Here is a 6,872-nt window from a genome sequence, read left to right on the forward strand (position 1 = left end):
GTAGTTTCGGAAGCTGAAATCTTAGATCTGGACAGTAATTCCTTCATCTGTTACTGAAGTGGTATCCTTCAGATGTTTGCTTCAAAGCCTCTTATATTGTCAGGAGGTCTTGGCTGACTGGATGACACTGATCCCTATCATTGTTTTTCCTTTAGAGTTTTGTGAACTTTATCAGTTCTATATTTTTCTTTCCTCTCTGGATGGGTTCTAGACGTGCTGTGAGATGTTCACAGGATTGTTATAGAGAATCTGGGGATATTTCTCCCTGTCTCACGTCCTTTTTAGGATTTCCTGTCGCTATCTCTCTTGAAATGCACAGTGTCTTTAGTAGAAGGGAACTTTCTACTTTTTTATCAGAGAACTTAGATCTCTGTGGAGATAATCTAGTTTTCTTTCTGACATAGGTAAGATGCTGAAGGTTTAATTGTTCATTTAGAGCAATGTCTTGTCTTATTAGACTTGCTGTACTAGCCGCCGCCATTGTGGCTGAAATCTATGGTCAGCTGAGAAGGCTACATGTGGTTTAGTGGTACAGCCTAGGCTTTATAGCTCTGCAGTTGCAGATTCAATTCTTTCTGTTTCCTCCAAATATATGCTTCTAGTGTCTCCTTTTAAGGATGAGACTTTGTTTGGGTCATGCCTTTTCAAGTCCAATGTAAGTTTTCCTTCCAGGGGCAGATTTCTCTTTCTAGAGTATCTGCAATCTAAGTAGGATGAGAGTCATTCCTTGAACTGGATTCAGGGTCTTTATCTCTAGGAGTGACAGTTCCAGTCCCAGTTTTGGAACGGGGTATAGGTATTTACCTCATATATTTCAGAATCTGTCCTTTCTCCTTTGGTTTTAGTGGGCCTGTTCATAATGAACTTAGACCTGAGAGATTTATTGTTTCCTTAATCGGAATCTTCTCTAGTTTTCATAGGTTGTGCCATCCCATTCAGACCTTTAGGTCTTGGGGTATTGCAAGTGTGTTTTTCTGGACAATATATAGTTCAAGGATCATCCTGACTTCGAGCTAACTATCTTTTAAGAGATCTTGTCCAATCTTCTTTTCCGGTGATGGGAAATTAATCTGGAGAAGTGTTCCCTACCGCCACAATACCCTGAATGCACCCAATTTCATTTGATCTCGGAAGTTATGCAGGGTCAGGTCTGGTCAGTACCTGGATGGGAGACCGCCTGGGAACACCAGGTGCGGTATGCTTGGACCTTTATTTGATTCTTTATCTTGGAGATCTTTCAGAGGTCAGAAAATCAAGGATTTATTCATTTTCCCCACTCTGCAGTCTTTTGTCCGGCCAACAGTAAGTTTTAGTGGCCGGTGGATAGCTTAGCCATCTTGCAATCAGAAGGTTGGGAGTTTGGATTTAGCTGCAGTTGATATTTTTTTCACTTTTCTGTGACCCTGTGTATGGAGGGAATTGGTCTGATGGTATTCCATGGACATCATTCCTTGTGCTATTTCCCATGACATGGAGAACTTTCGGATTTGTCTTAAAGCATAGATTTAGATTAGATGAAAAGAGACTTTCTTCCGTAGTATTTCTTCAGGAGTATCTATCTCTGTGTGCGTGCTTCTAGAGATATTCCTGGGTGATGTGACCACGGATGCCAACCTGCTGGGCTGGTAAGCTGTCTGGGTGTTTAAGGATTATGGACTCGGAAGTGTCTGCTCTCCTGTTTAAACATCTTGGAGTTGAGAGCAATTCGCAATGCTTTAATGACTTGACCTCAGTCGTCCCTAGCTTGGTTCCAGTCAGACAATATCACCTCTAGGGTTTATATCAACCATTAGGGAGGAACTAGGGGTTCCTTAGCCATGTAGGAGGTGACTTGGATTGTTCAGTGGGAGGAAGCTCACATTTGCTGTCGGTCATCCACTTTCCAGGGGTGGACAATTAGGAGTCGGACTTCTAAACAGACTGATGTCATCCCGGGGAGTGAGCATTTCCATCCGGAAGTGTTCTCTAGGTAGACCCTCACATGGGAGCTTTCAGGAGTTGGTTTCTTTGGGCGTTTCAAGAAAACACCAAGTTTTGAAGGTACTTAGTTTATGGTCATGTGATCCGCAGACCGTCCTAATAGATGTTCTGGCGTTTTTCTTGGATTTCAGTCTTGCATACCTTTTTCCTCTGTTTGTTGTCTTTCCATGAGTCATTACTCGTATTTTCAGATGAGAGCGGCGGTGATTTTATTAGCCTCGCAGGATCTGGTATGCAGACCTAGTGGAAATGTCGTCTCTCCACCTTGGAGACTACCTCTGAGGAAGGACTTCTAAATCTTGGTCTTTTCCTTCATCTAAATCTCTTAAGCTGACTGCTTGATGATTGAACGCAGGGTGGTCTGGAGAAGGATTTGTCAGTCAGTACCCTGGAGGGTCAGTTTTCTACATTGTCTTTTTTGCTACATAAGCATCTGGTGGACGTGCCAGATGTGCAATCTTTTTGTCAGGCACTGGTCTACATCAGGCCTGTGTTTAAGTCGGTTGCTCCCCCTTAGGCTTTTGCCCTTGGTCTTAAAGTTTTGCAGTAGGCTCTGTTTGAGCCTTTACTTTCCATAGATATTAAGTTGTTATTTTGGAAGGTTTTGTTTCTTATTGTTATGTTTTCTGCTTGGAGAGTCTCGGCTCTCAGTTTTCCACTGTGATTCGCCTTATCTTATCTTTAATGCAGTTAAGGCGGTTATTCCTAATAGTTAGGTTTTCTTCCTAAGTGGTTTCGGATAGATATATTAATCAGAAAATTGTTTTTCCTTCTTTGTGTTCTTATCTTTCTTCTCATAAGGAACATTTGTTGCACAACTTTGATGTTGTGCATGCTTTTATTTTCTATCTACAGGCGACTAAGGATTGTCGCCAGTTTGCTGTTTGTTTCTCTGGGAAACATAAAGGTCATAGAGCTTCAGCTACTTCTATTTCTCTTTGGTTGAGTAGTTTAATGCGTTTGGTTTATGAGACTTTATTTTTATGTTTATGGACAGCAGCCTCCTGAGAGAATTTCAGCTCATTTCACTAGGGCTGTCCCTTCTTCTTGGGCTTTCAAGAAGGAAGTTTCTGTAGAACAGATTTGCAAGGCTGCAACTTGGTCCTTTCTGCATACTTTTTCCAAAGTTGATATTTTTGTCTCAGCTGAGGCTTCTTTTGGGAGAAAGGTTCTTCATGCAGTGGTGCCTTCTGTTTAGGTTACCTGTCTTGTCCCTCCCTAATCATCTGTGTCCTCTAGCTTGGGTATTGGTTCCCACTAGTAATTGATGATTCCATGTACTCACCATATCTTAGGAAAGAAAACATAATTTATACTTACCTGATAAATTTATTTATTTCTAGATATGGTGAGTCCACTGCCCACCCTTTATTTTAAGACAGTTATTTTTAACTAAAACCTCAGGCACCTCTACACCTTTGTGTTATCTTCTTTTCTTTCAAGTAATTGGCTAGAGTCCATGAGCTAGTGACATATGGGATATACAATCCTACCAGGAGGGGCAAAGTTTCCCAAACATCAAAATGCCTACAAATACACCCCTCACCACACCTATGGAGGTGGTGAAGTAAGTTTGTGCTAAGATTTCTATGTTGACATGCGCTTCTCAGCATTTTGAAGCCCGATTCCTCTCAGAGTACACGAATGTCAGAGGGATGTGAAGGGAGTATCACCTATTGAATGCAATGATTTCCCTAACGGGGGTCTATTTCATAGGTTCTCTGTTATCGGTCGTAGAGATTCATCTCCTACCTCCCTTTTCAGATCGACGATATACTCTCATATACCATTACCTCTACTAATAACTGTTTCAGTAATGGTTTGGCTATCTGCTATATGTGGATGGGTGTCTTTTTGGTAAGTATGTTTTTTATTACTTAAGACACCCCAGCTATGGTTTGGCACTTTATGCATTTATATAAAGTTCTAAATATATGTATTGTACTTAAATTTGCCATGAGTCAGGTTCATGTATTTTCTTGTGCAGACTGTCAGTTTCATATTTGGGTAAACTAAACATATTAAGAAATATTTTTTCTTACCTGGGGTTTTAGTCTTTTTCTGATTGACTACATTTTTCTTGCAAATTGCGGGCAGTACTAGGCCCGCGGGTGCGCCAAATGCTAGACTTTATTGCGTCATTCTTGGAGCGAGATTTTTTTTGCCGCCAAAGTACGTCCGTTGACGCAAGTTCGTCATTTCCAGCGTCGTAGTTGACCCCGAGTCTTTACACATGCTTGCGTTGTTAGTGACGCAAGTGTGTCGTTTCCGGATTTTGTTGGCGCCAAAAAAATTTCAGTTACGTTGTGCGTCATATTTGGCGCCAAATTTTTTATTTTATTTATTCCCCCATTGCTATGTACCTCTTGCCTTTTTCTATGTCAGAGGGCTATGCTGTTTGCATTTTTCCCATTCCTGAAACTGTCATATAAGGAAATTGATAATTTTGCTTTATATGTTGTTTTTTCTTTTACATTTTGCAAGATGTCTCAATCTGATCCTGCCTCAGAAGTATCTGTTGGAAATTTGCTGCCTGACATCGGTTCTACCGAAGCTAAGTGCATTTGCTGTAAAATTGTGGAAATTATATCTCCGAATGTCATTTGTAATAGTTGTCATGATAAACTTTTACATGCAGAGAATGTATCCATCAGTAATAGTACATTGCCAGTTGCAGTTCCTTCAACTTCTAATGTACATGATATACCTATGAATTTTAAAGAATTTGTTACTGATTCTATTCAGAAGGCTTTGTCTGCATTTCCACCTTCTAATAAACGTAAGAGGTCTTTAAAACTTCTCATAAAGTTGATGAATTTTCAAATGACCGACAACATAATGATTTATCCTCCTCTGATAAGGATCTATCTGATTCAGAAGATCCTTCCTCAGATATTGACACTGACAAATCTACTTATTTGTTTAAAATAAGTATATTCGTTATTTGTTAAAAGAAGTGTTAATTACTTTGGATATTGAGGAAGCTAGTTCTCTTGACATTAAGACTAGTAAACATTTAAATGCTGTTTTTAAACCTCCTGTGGTTACTCCATAGGTTTTTCCTATTCCTGATGCTATTTCTGATATGATTTCTAAGGAATGGAATAAGCCAGGTACTCCTTTTATTCCTTCTTCAAGGTTTAAAAAATTGTATCCTTTACCAGCAATTTCTATAGAGTTTTGGGGAAAGGATCCCCTATGTTGATGGGGCTATTTCTACTCTTGCTAAACGTACCACTATTCCTATATCTTGGCATGCTGATATGACATCTAAGTCTAGATTATTATCTCTTTCTTTCCAAGGTAATAATTTATTTGGTTCTCAGTTGGATTCTATTATTTCAACTGTTACTGGAGGAAAGGGGTTTGTTCTGCCTCAGGATAAAAAACCTAAGGGTAAATCTAAGGCTTCTAACCGTTTTCGTTCCTTTCGTCAGAATAAGGAACAAAAATCTAATCCGTCCCCCAAGGAATCTGCTTCCAATTGGAAGCCTTCCTCAAATTGGAATAAATCCAAGCCTTTTAAGAAACCAAAGTCAGCCTCTAAGTCTGCATGAAGGTGCAGCCCTCATTCCAGCTCAGCTGGTAGGGGGCAGATTAAGGTTTTTCAAGGATATTTGGATAAATTCTGTCCAAAATCTATGGATTCAGAGCATTGTCTCTCAAGGGTATCGAATAGGATTCAGAGTAAAACATCCTGTTTGAAGATTTTTTCTCTCAGGTATTCCAGCAAATCCAGTAAAAGCTCAGGCTTTCCTGAAGTGTGTTTCAGACCTGGAGTCTTCAGGGGTAATCATGCCGGTTCCTTTTCAGGAACAAGGTCTTGGGTTTTATTCAAATCTATTCATTGTCCCAAAGAAGGAAAATTCATTCAGACCAGTTCTGGATCTGAAAATTTTGAATCGTTATGTAAGAGTACCAACTTTCAAAATGGTGACTATAAGGACTATTCTGCCTTTGTTCAGCAAGGACATTACATGTCTACAATAGACTTGCAGGATGCATACCTTCATATTCCGATTCATCCAGAACATTATCAGTTCCTGAGATTCTCTTTTCTAGACAAGCATTACCAATTTGTTGCTCTTCCATTTGGCCTAGCAAAAGCTCCAAGAATCTTTTCAAAGGTTCTAGGTGCCCTACTTTCTGTAATCAGAGAGCAGGGTATTGCTGTGTTTCCTTATTTGGACGATATCTTGGTACTAGCTCAGTCTTTACGTTCTGCAGAATCTCACACAAATCAACTAGCATTGTTTCTTCAAAAACATGGTTGGAGGATCAATTTTCCAAAGAGTTTCTTGATTCCTCAGACAAGGGTCACCTTTTTAGGCTTCCAGATAGATTCAGTGTCCATGACTCTGTCTCTAACAGACAAGAGACGTTTGAAATTAGTTGCAGCCTGCCGGCACCTTCAGTCTCAGTCATTCCCTTCAGTGGCTATGTGCATGGACGTTTTAGGTCTCATGACTGCAGCATCGGACGTGATTCCTTTTGCACGTTTTCACATGAGACCTCTCCAGTTTTGTATGCTGAATCAATGGTGCAGGGATTATACAAAGATATCACAGTTAATATCCTTATATCCCAATGTTCAACACTCTCTGACGTGGTGGTTAAATCACCAGTGTTTAGTTCAAGGGGCTTCCTTTTGTCGGCCAACCTGGACTGTGATCACTACAGATGCAAGTCTTTCAGGTTGGGGAGCTGTTTGGGGATCTCTGACAGCACAAGGGGTTTGGAAATCTCAAGAGGCGAGATTATCAATCAATATTTTAGAACTCCATGCAATTCTCAGAGCTCTTCAGTTTTGGCCTCTGTTGAAGAGAGAACCGTTCATTTGCTTTCAGACAGACAATATCACAACTGTGGCATATGTCACTCATCAGGGTGGG

General features: G+C 40.2%; 1 pseudogene; it reads left to right on the top strand.

The window, feature by feature from the left end:
• The first annotated feature begins 1,083 nt into the window (after window positions 1-1,083).
• Window positions 1,084-1,202, top strand: LOC128651015 (uncharacterized; annotated as a pseudogene).
• The last annotated feature ends 5,670 nt before the right edge of the window (window positions 1,203-6,872 follow it).

This window comes from Bombina bombina, chromosome 2 (assembly GCF_027579735.1).
Source record: "Bombina bombina isolate aBomBom1 chromosome 2, aBomBom1.pri, whole genome shotgun sequence".
In the NCBI taxonomy this organism is placed as follows: domain Eukaryota; kingdom Metazoa; phylum Chordata; class Amphibia; order Anura; family Bombinatoridae; genus Bombina; species Bombina bombina.